The sequence below is a fragment of the Ailuropoda melanoleuca genome, chromosome 1 (assembly GCF_002007445.2).
Source record: "Ailuropoda melanoleuca isolate Jingjing chromosome 1, ASM200744v2, whole genome shotgun sequence".
Lineage (NCBI taxonomy): Eukaryota > Metazoa > Chordata > Mammalia > Carnivora > Ursidae > Ailuropoda > Ailuropoda melanoleuca.
The window spans coordinates 162,285,878-162,302,586 of record NC_048218.1 but is presented as its reverse complement, the minus strand read 5'-3'; the positions used below and the strand labels follow the sequence as shown (position 1 = coordinate 162,302,586).

The window sequence follows — 16,709 nt, the reverse complement described above, 5'->3', positions numbered from 1 at the left end:
CCCATCTCCAGAACTTTCTTATCTTAAAAAACTAAAACTCTGTACCCATTAAACAATAATTCCCCCCACCTCCTCCCCAACCCCCATTCAACTTTCTGTCTCTGTAAGTTTGACCACTTGAGGTACTTCATACACATGAAATCATACAGTAGATGTTTTCTTGTGACTGGCTTATTTCATTCAGTATAATGTCCTTGAGTTTCACCCATGTTGTCCCATGTGTCAGAGTTTCCTTCCTTTCTAAGGCTGAGTGATATTCCATGGCATGGCCATTCCCCCACATTTTGTTTATCCATTCATGCACAGGGGAACATTTGGGTTGCCTCTTACCCTTTGGCTCTTGTGAACATGAATGTACAAATATCTCTGTAAGAACAGACCATTTTTTTTGATAACATATACTTACNGGAACATTTGGGTTGCCTCTTACCCTTTGGCTCTTGTGAACATGAATGTACAAATATCTCTGTAAGAACAGATCATTTTTTTTATAACATATACTTATCTATTTCAAAGATGATTTTTTAAATTATGGAACATTACAAAGACGTGAAAAAGCAGAGAGAAGAGTATCATGACGTCCGGAATATCTGTCGATCAGCTTCTACAGTTACCGACTCGCAACTTGCCATCGTATTTCACCGCCGGCTCTACCCCCAGTACCTCCTCTGGATTATTCTCAGGCAAATCCTACACAGCGTACAGTTTCATCTGTGACTATTTTGGAATATGTCTCTAAAAAGAATAAGAACTGTTTTTAAGGGTAAAGACACGATACTGCTTTCACACCAAAAAAAACCAAACAAACAATAATTCCTCATTATCATCAATAAACCAGTCACTGTTCACCTTTTCCCAACCAATTATTTTTTGAAAATTTTAAACAATTGACTGTTTGAATTGGAATCCAGATTAAGTCCATACATTACGATTGGTGCATGCTACCTGTTGCCCCTCTCTTTCCCTTGAAATTTCTTCTAAGAAGCTGCTTTTAAATTATTATTAGTATTCTGAGGAGTTTTGTGAACTTTAGATTTATTAATTGCATCCTGTGGTTCATTGAACATTGTCTTTAGTCTCCTGAATTTCTTATAAGTTAGTAGCTGGATTTAGATGCTTGATCGGATTTAGAACCAATTTTTTTTGTTGTTGTTGTTAAAACATTTGTAGATGGTGGGTTTTTCCATTTGGCGGTACTTGATTTCTGATCGTCTATTCTCATTATTGGGCAGGCTCATCAATTCATTCACAGTTGCAAAATGGAGATATTCTAATTCTGTTTTTCTTTCTTCGCTATTAACTAATATAGTTCTATCCAAAGTAATGTCCTTTCAACCATTATTTAGTTTTCCTGAGATACAATTCTCACAGAAAAGGAAGGATAAATGCTCAATTACTTTCCTCTGCTTACAGTTTTCTAAGCAATGAGTTGGCTCCCTAGGATCTTCCAACGGTGGCCAAGAAGATTTTTCTTCTTTTGATATAATTTTGAACTCACTGATTTAAAGCATACTTGATGTGTTTGAATTCATTGCACTTATTTTTATTATTGAGGTTGGTCCCTGATACCTTTTACTATGACCCTGAAAGTCATTGATAGATTCTGAATTGTGTGTTATGACAAGATATTCCTGACTCATTTTGTACTTTTCAATTCCAGGCTTGCAGTCAACACTCCTACAAAGAACTTAGGTTCCTTTATTAGGAAATGGTATTTAGAGACCACAATCTGGTTACTGCCACTGGATTGGTTTTCAGTGGAAAGAGCTGGCAAATAGGCTTTCCATTTAAAGATAAAATATATTTTAGGTTCATATTGATACTTGCAATTCAATTTCAGATCTAGAGTGTTTTTACTTAATTTCATGAATCTTAAATCTGTATGTCCTTTTCCTTTTTTTTTTTTTTTTTGGTTAAGATATTTATTTATTTGTCAGAGAGAAAGAGAGAGCACAAGCTGGGGGAGTGGCAGGTAGAGGGAGAAGTAGGCTCCTTGCTAAGCAAGGAGCCCGATGCGGGACTTGATCCCAGGACCCCAGGATCATGACCTGAGCTGAAGGCAGATGCTTAACTGACTGAGCCACACAAGCATCCCTGTATGTCCTTTTACTTAATGCCAAAAATAATTGGTTTTCAATGATATCAGTATAATTTTCCTACCTTTTCTTTTCCTCCATAATACATATACAATAGTCTTAGAATAGAAACACCAACACTATCACCAATAATAAAAATACTAAGAACAATTTAAGACTTTTTTTTCTGCAGTTATTTTTGTCATTAAGGTATATTCCACTAGAGATGTGTACAATAGAGTTACCAGGTTTAGAACTGGTTGGAAAATTTCTTCTTCGTGTGGTTATGCCACCAATTAGATACACAGTTAAATTCTATTGTTGTATTTTACTTTTATTTTTGGATATTCTAAAAAACTTGTTTCATAATCATGTAAAATACTTATGTGGTCCAAAAATCAAGTTAAAGCAGATATATTTTTAAAAGTTTAGCTTCTATTCCCATTTGTTCCATCGGAGTGCCTTATAGGTATTTATTTTAATCCATTCTTTATTTTAAATCTAGTACTTATTTTACTGATTGAATATATTCCGTTTTTACCAAGAAGATATACTATAAAAAATCCCCAGATACAAAATATTTGCTATTTATATCTTTAGTAATCTGATTACCAAATTTTAGGAGATGATTCTGATGGTAGATGTGTAACAAAGGAGACACACTCAATAAGGTTATGAACAGATGAGAGAGTGAGAGAACAGTATGAGGTGAGGTTGGTGGAATAAAATGAGAGGAAGTTGGCTTAGATCTCACTTAGATTTTGCAGGAACACTGGGCTGGCGTGTTGAGAAAAGGCTGGAGGGGAACGGGTATGTGTAAGGAGACCAGTTATGATGTCAGTGAGCTAGTGAGAGAAGATGGTGGTTTGTACTAGGGTGGTAGTAAGGGACGGGAGGAGAAGTGGTGGGATTCTGGACATATTTTGAATATGGATCCTTTGGGGAGTGAATTCAACTCACGGTAAGAAGGATCCAGGGCCATTTGTATGTGGGAAGGAGGAAGAACAGGGAAAACAAAAGGCGATTTCATGAAAACCTCTTTAAGACACTGTAACCCAAGCAGCCCTGATTTGTGAGCCCTCCAAACATGTGACACTGAAAGGGGTCTATGGGACGCAGTCTCTGGTGCGCCTATCTGGAGATGGCAGAGCCTGGTGGGAGATGTGGTGTTAGAGAGGCAGGCCAGAACAGAGTGAGAGGAAAAACATGTGTGAGTGCTTTAGACCACACCAGAGACTCCAAAGAGTAGCTGGGATGGGGGGACATACTATGTAGTCTTTCAAGGTAGGCATGAGAGTCAGTGAAATTTGGATCATTACCATTGACGGGACCCCACTTGAGTCTACAGACTGGTGATGGTGAAAGAATGATGGGTACAGATCGAGTCTACCTGGACAGAAGGAAGGACATTGGTTCTGCTCCCACAACCATCATAAGAAACGAGGCCTATCAGTACTGAATCAGATTGCCATAGGGTGGATTCATAACTGGTTAAAAGATTGGCTCAATGGGTGGATCGGGTCAGTCTTCTGGAGCATGTCACGTCTGCATGGCAGAGGTGCCATGATGAGAGACCCAGGAAAGTGACAAGCAATGAACAGCGAGCATTGCCACTTGCAACCACGGGTGGTCTGCCAAGCCCTTCTCCACTAGTTGGCACATGGTTGCTGCTGTGTTCATATGAAGGTTGGTGTGAGGACAGTGGTACCTACTCCCTTTCCATTCTCCCACATCCTAGAATGCCAGTGCACAGAGGTTTTTCAAAGTGTTCTGACCCTTAAAGTAGAGATTAAGAGTAATGCTTAACCCAAGTGGACATCTCACAAATTCTCACCTGTGCTTGAATTATTCAATTAATTCCATGTTTTGTATTGAATGTTTACTAGATGCCAGACACTAGGCTAGGCTCTGAGAACATAGAAATAAATAAAACATGCCTCTGTCCTCTTGGAGTTAATAGTTCAGCAACGGGAGGCTGGCATAGAACATATTTGTTTCTGTACAATGTGGTACATCTATGGAAAGTCACGTATAAGCTGCTTTAGGGGGTATGGGAGGTGGGACCTCAACCCAGCACAGGGTTAAGGAAAAGCTCCTTAAAGTAGGTGATGCCCAGACTGTGCTGGAGGCTGACGAGGTTGCGAGTGGGTCAGTGGAGGGATAGTGATACAGAAACAGGTCTCCCAGGGAAGAGCAGGACAAGCACAAGAATGATGTGTGAGCTGTCCTCAGACTGCAAGACGGGAAGTGGCCGAGGCCGAGGCTGGATACATCAGCACAGGCCCTGCCTAGAAAGCCTTAAATGCCATCTTAATGAACTTGGACTTATTCTGGGGCTGCTAATAAGCCACTTAAAGGCTTTCAGGGCAGGGATACTCGTAATGAAGAGCACATAGTAGATATGAGAAATATCTATTTGGCATCATTTTGTGACCAGAAACAAAACAAAACATTTTCCTTATGTAAAATTCAAGCATTACTATAATACATAATGTGGAAAAGTGAAAGTTCACCTCCCAAATCATTGATGATTTGGCCATAACTCCTTCAATTTGTTTAATTCTAAAAATGACTGTGGTTAATGTCAGGGGGAGGTGAAAATCAGATACCACCGTGATATCTTTTTGCAACTAGCTTTTTTCATTTTCAATATATTTTGGATATGTTCACATTTTCCCATAGATCTACCGTATTATTACTATTTTTTAGATCTACCTTAAAGAAGCGGTATATAATCTACTGCATGAATGAAACATTTTTAAAGCTATTTATTGATGAATACTCGGTTCTTCCCAACTTTTCTTCCTTCTTAAAATTTTTTCCTTAAATCAAAGTATTCCATATACCTAATTTAAGAAGGGAAGTAATATTATGGGGTTCTGATGAAAAACAAGAATTTCCTGTCCCACCCATCCTCAGTCCGCTCTCCTCTCAGGCAATTCCTACCAACTCTTCTGGTTGTTTGCTTTAAGTGCTGCTTCTTGATTTTTCAATTTTAGATGCTATTTATTCATATTCTAATACGGAAGATAAGAAATAAGCTCTCTTAGACTCCCCCCACTGACACATACACAAAACACTTTCCTTTATGTCTTCTTTCCAGTGTAGTTATATTCATATTTTCAATTAAATCAATATTCAGTGTTGACAATATTATGATTATGAAATTATTTTTCAGAGTTCCTTTTATACACACACACACACACACACACACACACTCTTATTTCTGTGAAGCAGCTGATAATTCTACCCAAAACCTTTGCCAAACTGCTGTAATATCTCCCAGTGTGTTCCAACACATCCCATGTTCTAGCAGTTTCACTTCCTTCTTGGAGGCATTCTTCCAGGGGTCCTCCAGCTATTCCTGCTTCCCCTTGGATGGGTTCTTCCCTGGGCTGCTGAGCAGCCATTGTCTAGAACTTCTCATCTCCATCACCCTGGGAATTCCCTTTGCTCCCTCCTGCCTTGGGGCCACTATGTCCTAATCATCGCATCTTCCTTTATTTGATTTACTCTCTAGTTTTGGTGCAGTGGATCCTCCAGTAGATTCCTGAGAAATATTTTAAGGCATTTCATGAAATACTTAGGAGGCAGAATTCACAAACTTGTTGGTTGGCTGGCTGTAGAGCGATAAGAGAGAGGAAGGAATAAGAAATGATCCCCAAGCTCTTGTATGAAATGCTTGTATAAATGGCTGAGTGAAGAAGAAGCGAGCTGGGTTTGAGGGTGGGGTGAAGACCCTGAATGTGCTGAGTTACCTGATATGTCCGACTCCGCAGCTAGCAAATATCTATGTGAATTTCACGAAAGAGGTCAGAGATAGAGATCCTGAATTTGTACTTGTCCATCTGGTTGTGGTTGTTAAACAATAAGAATGAATGAGATTGGTTGGGGAAAGGATGGAGAGCAAGGGTAAGATTGAGAAAAGTGTAAAGGCCAGTTGCGCATGAACGTTTAAAGGGTAAGCCAGGCAAAGAGCCCGTGATGAAGGCTGAGGAGAAACCATTCGAGCAGGAGGAAGACCAGGGGGAGCTAGAGCCAATGGGCAGTAGAGACAGATTATAGGAACGTACAATGTATGACAGAGAACTTGAAGGAGGAGGGGGTCTGTTAAGACAAAAAAATGTGTACTGCAACATTATTTATAACAGCCACAACCGGAAACAAGCTGTATCATTCATCCTCTACAGAACACGTTATATAAATAATATATAAATAAATAAAACATAGTCACTGGAAGATTATGCCCCTATCAAAAATTACACAGATTTATGCTTACTGACATTTATACTTATTGTTCAGGAAAAGCAATGCAAGTCACTGAAAAACGAGTATTATATGTTCCAATTTATGTAAATCTCTATACACATAGCCATCTGCTTGCACATGTAGGCATAGACTAGAGAGATGTTTGGGAGAATGTTCACCAAAATGTTAATGGTGATTATCTCTGGAAGAGGAGAATGGGGTAGGTTTTATTTTCTTCTTTGCATTTAAAGTATTGCTTAAATTTGTTACAATAATTATGTAATAAAAAAAATAAAACTGTATGTAGGAACAGAGAGAATATAGGGAATCTTTGTACTTTCTGCTCAATTTTGCTGGTAACCTAAAACTGCTTTAAAAAATAAAGTCTAATGAAAATTTTTAAGCAGTAAAACTGTTATCAGAAGATAAAACGCTAATGATGTTAAATACTGCAGAGAGACTGAGTAGTTCGATACTGTGAAGCAGGAACAGAAAGTGCGTTAGAACGAGCTGAGGAGTGAATGGGGCTTGAAGATAATGAGATGCCGAAGATCTTTCTAGAAGCTTGAATGAGATGCGAGGGTGAGAGATAGCGTGATAGGTAGACTTAGACAATAACTCCTTTCTTCCTCCAACTTCCCCGCACTCCTCCTTTAATTCATTCTGAACACTGTTGCCAGGTAAATTCCCCAGAAATCACATTATCTTGTCACTCTTATCCCAGACTTCAGAGGCTCCCACCCAGTGCAGCTGAAATGGCCTGGTTGCCTTTCAGAGGCATCCATAACCTGAATTCAATCACCATCCCCATATTAACCAGCTTTTTCACTCAAACCAACAACAACAAAAAAAACTTAAATGTATACTTATTGAACATGTATCATAGGCCAGACACTCTAAAAATCACTCTTTAAAACTGTGTATCATTTACCAGGACAAAGTCATTATGGTCCCTGCCATCATTGTAGTTATAAACCAATGAGGATGTCAGACTTCTATAAGGCCAATGGTAGCCCAGAATAATATGGCTGTAACTGATTCGTGTGCAGCTGTGTAGCCCACATAGCTAGGGGCCACTGATGCCCGTAGTGGCATCTGCTGTTGCTTCTGTGGTCCACCTCATCCCTTCTTAATCCTTTTTAAATGCCTAGATCCTCCTAACCTTTTATAGATCAGGTCTAATTGTGACATCTTCCTTCCTGTGATGTGCATGACACTTTAGTATGATTCCTTTATCTTTTTGATCAAACACTATCTCCTATTCTTAGTTAACTGTGTGTGTGGATGAACAACTTCTTGACAATGACTGTGAGCTTTGAAAGCTGTCACAGTATCCAGCACAGGGTTACACATGGAGCAAATGTGCAGTATGAAAATTATCAGGAAGCTTCTCACCCAAGATACTTAATATTTAGAAACAAAATAAAATTAACTTTGAAGGTGGTTTATCTGAAAGCATCCTAATGTAATCTATAGCTAACAACAGTTCCGAGCGGTACAAGGGGAGGGGGTAAGAGGATGGGGGGGGATTGCTAGGGCTTCAGAAGGACAGACTTTAAAGTAATGAAAAGAAATAGAGAAAAAAAATTGGCTGTAGTCAGAACCCAATCAAGATGGCATACACAATAAATAAACCCAAACTCAATCATTATGCATGACAGAGAATAAAAGCTCAATTATTATTCAAGACTATAAAAGCACAAGTATGGTCTAAGTACGAGGTGGCATTATGAATCTGTGGTTAAAGAGACAATTGCAATAATGAATATGTAAACAGCAATATGACCTTGCCAAGGCTAGGAAGCATCTTTATACTGCCCTTACAAGGATATCACATCTAAATTTTATCTTAATAGTTAAAAAGGAATGTGTAAGCTTCATGGAGCCCTGTTTCCCAAATTTTATTCCACTGCGCATTAGGTCAGCAGGACGTTAATGATGGGTGTTCCATTTTTAACATGGTCTAATGAAACTGGAAATTGATGTTATAGAAGACCCTGAAATCTTTTGATTAAAATGATGTGAAGGACCTATGAATAAAGTTTAAAAGAGAAGAGAGTTGTTGTTGTTTTTCCAGGAGTAAAATAAAACTGAGGAGAAAACAAGTGGCTCTAAGTAGAAGGAGGGTTATTAAAAGCTGGGTACGTCACAGCTGCCTCATCTCCATAAAGTCAGAAATTGACATGGTGCAGCTAGAGAGCATTGGGCCAGCGATGGACTGCCTAGTGAGGGTGTAAGAGGAAAATATTACATTATTATTGCGAGAGAGCCTATCATCTTCAACTTTGGACACATGATAGGAAAGGCCAAAAACCATGTAAGGATGATTTATATATCTTGCTGTCTGAAGTTGCCAGGGAGGTGACCCTCTGAATTTCTTCCTCACTCTAGAATTCCATGAATCGAGCACTGTGAACCCTAGAATGAGGGGTATTACTGTAAGATCTGGTTTTAGCTCCTCTCCTGCCACCAACCTTCTGAGCCATCTATAAGATGATGATTATAATTTCTCATACTATCCTACAGGAATTTCCTGAAGATAATTACACAGTGCTTGTAAGGAGCTTTCAGCTCCAGGGAGAAACACAATGAAAATATTTACGGTAATAAGTTGTACCATAAGAAATTGCTGGTATTTGACCATTGATGGTCTATAAAAATGGCAATTTCATGTGGTTTAACTCAATAAAATTTATCATTCATCAAGCCTCCTATGTGGCAGGCATGGGCTGGTTCTGGGGATATAAAGATGTTGAGACATTGTCCCTGCCCTGAGGGAACTCTCAGACCAGTGAGGGAAATGGACACTTGAATAAAGCATTGCAATGCAGGGGGACAAGTGCTACAGTGGAGATATTACGAGATGCTGGGGACAAAAGAGAGAGAGCCAGTGATTCTCCTGGGCCAGGAGGGGAAGCCCAGAAAGAGGCAAGGAAAAGGTGTCTTTGTTGAGGACGTGACATTAATTTAGACTGCATCTTGAAGGCTGAGGAATTCACCAAGTGGGAAGGGCAATTCTAGGCCGAGGAAACTGCTGTCTAAAAGCAAAGAAGTAATAGTTGGGGAACTGTGGAGAGGCGAGGATCCTAGCAAGCTGCAACTTTTAAGGGACAAGAGCAGTTTGGGAGGCAGAAGGACTGATAAGGTGAGTTACCAAAGTCCAGGGAGAAAAAGGCTTCAAAAAAGTGAAATAATTTCAATGAGATAAAAACCGAACACTATCCCTCAGATCTAGAAAGTGGTCATTGGTTATCTTAGCAAAAGCAGTGCCAATGGAGTGGACAGAAGTCACATGTCTGTGGATCAAACCTCAAATTGGAGGTAAGGATTCTTTGGAAGCAAATCTACATTTAAAGAAGATTCAGTGGAAAGGAAAGAAAAGCATTATGGTAACTAGAAGGGGCTGCAGAATTGCTTTTGTTGTTTTGGAAAGAGCAGAGAGTCCTGAGCAGGTGTGAAGTTTAGGACAAGAAACCAGGGGGAAAGAAGGGACAAGCTTGAGATCACAGAGAGGGAAGGAGGCAATGGTTTCAAACATCCAGGTAGGTTCCTTTCCTCAGTCTAGAGGGGAGTTGGCGAGCATGGATGCAGGAATGGCTAAATGGGATGGTGAGACGGGGCTGGGGGGGCAGGAAGGAACATCTCTGACTTCTTGTTCTCTTTCCAGTGGAAGAAAAGTTATCAGTGGAGAATAGATGGGTTGGATTGAACTGGAATAGGGGAGCTTGATTGCAGCACTGGGGATGTGAGGTGGCTGTGGAGAAGTGAAAGGGCAAGACAAACTTGCCCAGACCACTGAGTGCCCAGCAGAGATCGAAAACCATAAACTGTGGTGATTGTGATTCACATTTGTGTTATTTTTTTCCAAGTAGGGTTTGGCAGCACAGATGCAGGAGATTAGGAGAAGCAGGGCTCCTGAGAGGGGGTGGAAGGGTGGGGAGGAGGGAAGGTCACTGAGAAGGAGTGGTTGACTAGATGAACCATCATGATGACTCAGGGTACACAGGACAGGAAGGAGAACTTGTGGATAACTGCTGGGCTTGGGACAATGGATTCAGGAGACCCACTGGAAGTCTTAGGAGGTCTCAGCAGGCAGGAACAGTGAGAACAANACAGGAAGGAGAACTTGTGGATAACTGCTGGGCTTGGGACAATGGATTCAGGAGACCCACTGGAAGTCTTAGAAGGTCTCAGCAGGCAGGGACAGTGAGAACAAAAAGAGAGAGAGAGGGAGTTAACTGCATAAAGGGATTTGGCTGAGGTGTGGCTGGTCAGAGTTCAAGGTGTCCGTGGTGGAATACTACAGAGTCATAACAAGAACCCCAGATGGCTACAAGAGTGGGGTGTTCAAATAGGGCACAGATGAAGTGATAGAGCTGAGTAGATTAAGAGACGTTCAGGCAAGAGTGGAGATGAGTTTCCCCAAGACATTTCCTTGCTCAGGATAGTGGGAGAGAGAATAGAGAGTATAGATCAGGTTCCAAACTGATATTTAGGAAAACACACTCATTAAAGTTTAGTCCCTCTTTGAGAATACTCTGTAGCCAGTTGGTTTTGTGTGCCACCACCTCCTCCTGTAATATTTACTTCCTTTTCTTTTCTCGTAACAGGATTAGAAATGATGTCTCTTCAGTGGTAAGTGGGGCTGTGGCTTGCTTGCTTCTCTTTCCCAGCCTCCCCATCGCATGCTGCCCTCTGAGGCGGGTGGGTGGTCATCAACGATTACCTCTGCTCTTGCCAATCACCATTCACCTGTCTGAGGAGACGACGTCAACATTTTTAGGGGCCATAGAAGTGTACTTCTATATAGGAGTGGCCATTTCAGAGCCCAGGTCTGGTTTCTCCTTTCCCAGCATCCTTCTCCTTCCTGGGGCTCAGAGGTTTCTAAATGGTTCTACCCACACACGAAGGAGTTGTCTGTCTGCCAACCCATCCCGTTCCTGCCAAAGCTGCTTGACAGTTCACTGTGCACAGTTTGAAATAGATTTTTCATCAATAAAACATATTAAACTTTTAACCCACAAAGGAACAGTGCAGTTTAACATACTTTTTTTGTTTTTTCCCTTAGGCGAGGGTAGTGTCCCAAACATCAAGCTTTGGGATTTTCCAGCGGACAAATGTTGAGTGGCTTCACTTGAACTCCTCTGTCTGTCACAGGCCTTCCTGCTGCAGGAAACACAAAGCCTGTCAAGTTAAAAGTTCTGGGGCTTCGAGTCCAGGATCAGGACAACCCAGTTTAGCTTGCTTTCCTGTGATAACGCAGGGCCTCTTTCGGAGTCCCGCTCAGCCCCCCCTGAAGTGAGTCAGCATTTCTGTGCTTGTTCAGCTTCTAAGGTTACTGAAGCATCAGGGGGGCCCAGTTCGTCCAGAGTCACGCTGCAGGATCGTGGCAGGCTAAAATCAGACCGAGAACTTGTTTCCACTAGGCAGTACTCCTTGAACCTTTGCGCTTCTACGGGACGCGGTCATGTTGATACCGGTCCTGTGCTTCTGTCTTTAAATAGTCCAGTGACAATCATGTTTGTAAGTCCCTTTCTGGGCTCAGTGCAGGCCTGTGTGAAGCTCAGACTGCAGCTTGAGAGGATTCTGGCAGTTTCTGCCAAATATAATAATACTTAGATCAAGAAGTGAGAAAAATGCTGCAAGATGGCAGGGGTATCAAGCGCAGACTGAAAACAGGAGAGCTCTTCCTCAGCTTTTCAATTGGCAGTCACAACCGACACTCTTTTTTGCCTCTGGAAAATTCTTTTCACTCCCAAATCATTTTTCCCTTGAAATAATTAGATTGAATGTTCATGATGCAAATATATCCATGTGCACGGCTGTTACGAGCCTCCAAAAACAATTCACGTGCCACTGTGCCAGGATCTAGAGCCAGAGAAGAGGGGTGGTTTCGGATTAATGACGTTCTAAATTTATCATGCATTTTCTTCGCTTCTTTTCCTTGAATGTAATTTTGAAAAGACAGGAATCCAATTGAGTGGATGTGGTCTTTTGTTGCTTACAGCTTGTTACTTTCTTCCACATTAAAAACCGTAGCCCTCTTTCACTAATAGTTGATCACAATATTATCGGCAGCCATCATAAACAAGAAACGCACAGTGAAGGGCCTTAGTCAGCAAATTTAGGATTTTAGAACAGAAAGGGGCATTGGAGGTCATCTGGTCCAACCACCTACCCACAGTGGGCCTCTGTTCTCCAGCGTCCCTGTCAAAGAGTTAGCTCAGTGGTTCTCAAAGTTTGTCCCACATTAGAATCATTGCGGGAATTTAAAAAACCCCAATGCTGGGGCTCTACCCCAAATTGATTTAATTAGAATTTCTGGGAACGAGGCCAAGACATCAACATTTCAAAAAACTTTCCTGAGGATTATAACGTGCAACCAACTTTTGACCAAAGATCTAGCTTCTGCTTAGCTGTGCCCCGTGATGAAGAATCTCTGCTTTGTGGGGTGACCGTTCACTGCTGAACAGTCCTTTCCTATTAGAGTTAATAGTACTCAGTGCATCTCCGGAAGCCATCCAGAACCAGTCAGCTCCCTCCTTCACCACCTAGCCCTCCGCACACGTGAAGACAGTAAACAATTTGCAACTCACTAAACTATATTAGCTATAACTTTTTCCTTCCTACGTTCCAAAGTCCCAATTTAAATTACACTCTTAGATTATATTATTTCATAATGTGGCTTTTGATCCACTGTTTGGCTATTATCCTGCCCTAGCTTCATTATTATGACTTCTGGATGAAACAGTTCGACAACCACAGAGAAAAAGGTTAGATTTCTCTCAAAGTTTCAGCGAACAGATTTTTGAAGAGCCAGTATGGGATGTGAGGTGTGTTCCCCTCCTTCCCATCAGCTGTCACGTTCCCAGCAGCCAGCTCCTTCCTCTCCTGGGCCCTGCACCGACCGCCTGTCTCTCTCCTGTCTGCTTACTCTCTCTGGGGCCCTGCTTGCTTTTGCTCTCCCTTTGTCAGCATGTGAGCCTGGGTGACGGCCAGGCCTGTAGAAGTGTGGCAGAAGGGAGAAGAAGGGAGAGAAGAGGAGGATGTCACTGTCACACCCCAATTTAGGAACTCAGCTGCTTGTGTCAGAGAGGCCTGATCTAGCACCAGATGCTACGAGGCTCAGTTCTGGAGTCGTATCTTCTACTGGAGTCCTGGTTCCCCGCTTACTCTAGGAGCAACCTTTGAGGGGAAGGGAACTCAACCTATAGAAGCTTCAATTTCTTCATCTGTAAACCAAGAGCGACAACTGTAACCTCTACAAAGCAAACAGGTAATCCTTGTAATGTATTTGGTATAAGGTCTGGGGTGTAGCTGGTGCCTAATGAGAATTAGCTCTTGTTGTCTGATCTCCCCATGCCCTCAATCTTGTCCGCAGGCCAGTCACCGACCCTTCTCTAATCCAGCCCAGGCTGCCCAGCAACACTGCTGACCCTAACGTTTGCCAGCCTCATCTCCGAGGACCTATCTTGTGCTTAGCTTAGATTTTCAAGTCCAGCTCTTTGCCATTCACCGCCTCACCTGGGCTCATAATGCCTTCCATAGGCACTGAGGGAAAAAACCAAAAAAACAACCCTTAATATTAGCTCTCATTCCACTGGCTTACATGGGTTGGAAGGGAGAACTGGTGGCAAAAATCTTGCTCCTGATCAGTTTTTCTCTTTTTTGCTTTCACTTTTCTTTCTCAAGGGGCCATATGAAATTGCACTTGGAACTGTGGTTTGTCCTTTTTCTAAAGCCTGCCAGGAAAATCATTAAGTTTTTAGTGGGCGTTGGAGGATATCTTATTTCCCTTTCCATTTAACAAACATAGAATTTTTGACCAGTGTTTCCTGAACTCCACATGCTTGCAAGATGGCTTTTATTTTACCGGCTTCTTCATTTCATTTTGTCGGTACTGCCAGCAAAACTCTGGGAATGTGATCTGTTAGGCCATGACTCCACCAGCCAAGATTTGAAGGGTGCAACAGATTGAAAATTTTCAAGCTGCAAAACAGTGCTTCAAATATGTGTTCAGTGAGCAACGAAAGGCTTCCTTGCAGGAGTCCTTGCTCCCTCTGTTGGGTAAATGGATGACTTTCCAGGGATGCCGCATAAAAGAGTGATTAAAAAAAAATGGCTGTAGGCAGCCACAAGATGGATTCTTCAGCCCAGTGTACATCTCTCGCTGTTTAAAACAAGTTTAAGTTAGGTTCTATAACCATTCAACCACATCCCCTGACGTCTGTACATAAGTCATTCCCTAGTGAAGGGAAAGGAGGTTGGTATGCTAAGTGTTGCCGAACATTTCTCAGGAACCTGGCACCCCAAATGTCAGGCTAGTTTTACATGGGTCATATTTAAATGATTACCATTGGTTTTTCCAGAATGTTTCTAAGTAAGCCACAAAAAGAGAGAAGAAAGGGGAAAAAAAAAGAAGCCCAAAATGCCACCAAGAGATGAGGAAAAAAAAGTTTTTTTAAGATTTATTTTATTTATTTATTTTTAGGGAGAGAGAGCATGAGAGCAGGGGGAGGGGCAGAGGGAGAGGATCTCAAGCAGACTCTGTGCTGAGCCGGATGTGGGGCTCAATCTCATGACCCTGAGATCATGACCTGAGGTGATATCAAGCATTGGAGGTTTAACAGGAGGCTTAACTGACTGAGCCAGTCAGGCACCCCAAGAAAAAAATATTGGACTGTAAGAACTCAGAACCACTATAAATAAAAAAACCAAAAAACAAAAAACCCAATACTGTTCTTACTTCAAGTTACAGTTCCTTGATTTTTTTCACTCCGATTTCTATTTACTTGACTCTCTGAGAAGGTAAATCTTTCCTGGTATCAAGTGGGCTTCACTCCTTTGTCCAAGGACATGAGTTTACCTTGCTTGTCCAGGCAGGTAGACACACCCACAAATACACTTACAGGTATAACTACATGAAGAGGCCCCAGCAGCTAATCTTGGCCTTAATATATAAAGAGAATGAACATTCTATATCCACTCTCCAGAGGGTAGAGTTCATCTTTTTTAGGTTGAGTTTTTGTTTCTGTAGGGTTGATGGGTTCACCAGTGATCCGCTGCTGGGTAGGTAGTAGTTCAGTGTGTGGTATTAGAGAAAAAGAACAATATTGACTTTATAACACCATTATGGAACCAACTATGTCAACCACCTTAAGATAATTAACACACACATACACTCAAAACATGTTAATGCTGCCCTGGAATAGACATTACATCATTTCCTTTTATGTGATCTGTTCATTCATTTGTTCGCCAAGCAAGTGTTCATTCATTCATTGCTAATACAGACTGGAAAATACACAGCAGCACATTTACGGTTTCTAAAATTCATGTACTGAGTCTCCCTTGCCCTTGAGTTACATAGAAACCAGGATAAAACAAAATCAATATTTGTTCTATTCATCCTGCATAAATATTTTCCCAGACAAGTGGCTATTTACCATACTGAGTCAACATACACTGTTGGAATATAAGAAGGTTCTCTCGAATATTCTCTTTCCCATAGGTCTGGTAACATGGCCTAGGAAACTACCCAAAGGGGAGGGGTACAGACCTTGATTGTGTGCCTGTCACGGTGAGTCAATATGCCAGCGATTTACAGATGTTTTAGTGTTTCATCCTCATGAACACCCTAGGAGACAGTTACTGAGATTCACTTCTTTTTATAGATGAGGAGACTGGGGCTCTGAAAAGGTTAAGTAATTTTCTTAAAATGTTCTACTCTCATGTTTCAATGACATATTTTCCCCAATTTTTCCTTTTCTTCTCCTTCTCAGTCTTTTTACTATTTCTTTTTCCTTCCCCCTTCATCCATGGCTCAATTTTGGACATTCTCCATCTACATTCCCTGGTGATCTCATCCAGTCAATGGCTTTAAATACTACTCAGGTACTCATAGCTTTCCAGTATGTAACTCCAGCCCCAAATTCTCCCATTGCTGTTAGACTTGCATATCCAACTGCTTACTTGGCATCTCCACTTACAGGATGGGCAAGCATCTCCAAATTTGTATGTGCAAACTGGAGACCTTGATTTTTTTCCCTCCAGATCTCTTTCTCCCTGTTTTGAACCACATTCATAAATGGTTCTACCATTCACACAATTGCTCATTAAAAACAAATAAACATCCCTCTTTTCTTTACTACCTCCCCATTCATGACAAAAATATATTGTAAGTCTGTTTGCATTTTTCCACCTCTGCCTTTGTCTAAACTTTGCCCTGATTGCCAATAACACCTCATCTACCTTTTTTCCTTCTCCTGGCCTAGAATGTAGGGTTTTGTGTTTTGTTGTTGTTGTGGTTGTTGATGTTGTTGTTTTTTAATGGCCAAAGATGCTGGATCCATTTGAGCAAAGAGAAATGGCACCAGCATCACAGAG

At 41.3% G+C, this 16,709-nt stretch overlaps 1 long non-coding RNA gene across 1 annotated transcript in view; it reads right to left on the bottom strand.

Moving 5' to 3' along the window:
- Positions 1-511: 511 nt before the first annotated feature.
- The window catches only part of LOC117804020, a 46,147-nt gene continuing 29,949 nt past the window's right edge, over positions 512-16,709 (bottom strand). Inside the window, exon 4 of the long non-coding RNA XR_004628182.1 lies at positions 512-735. This is a non-coding gene — a long non-coding RNA (uncharacterized LOC117804020). The remainder of the gene's footprint in view (positions 736-16,709) is intronic.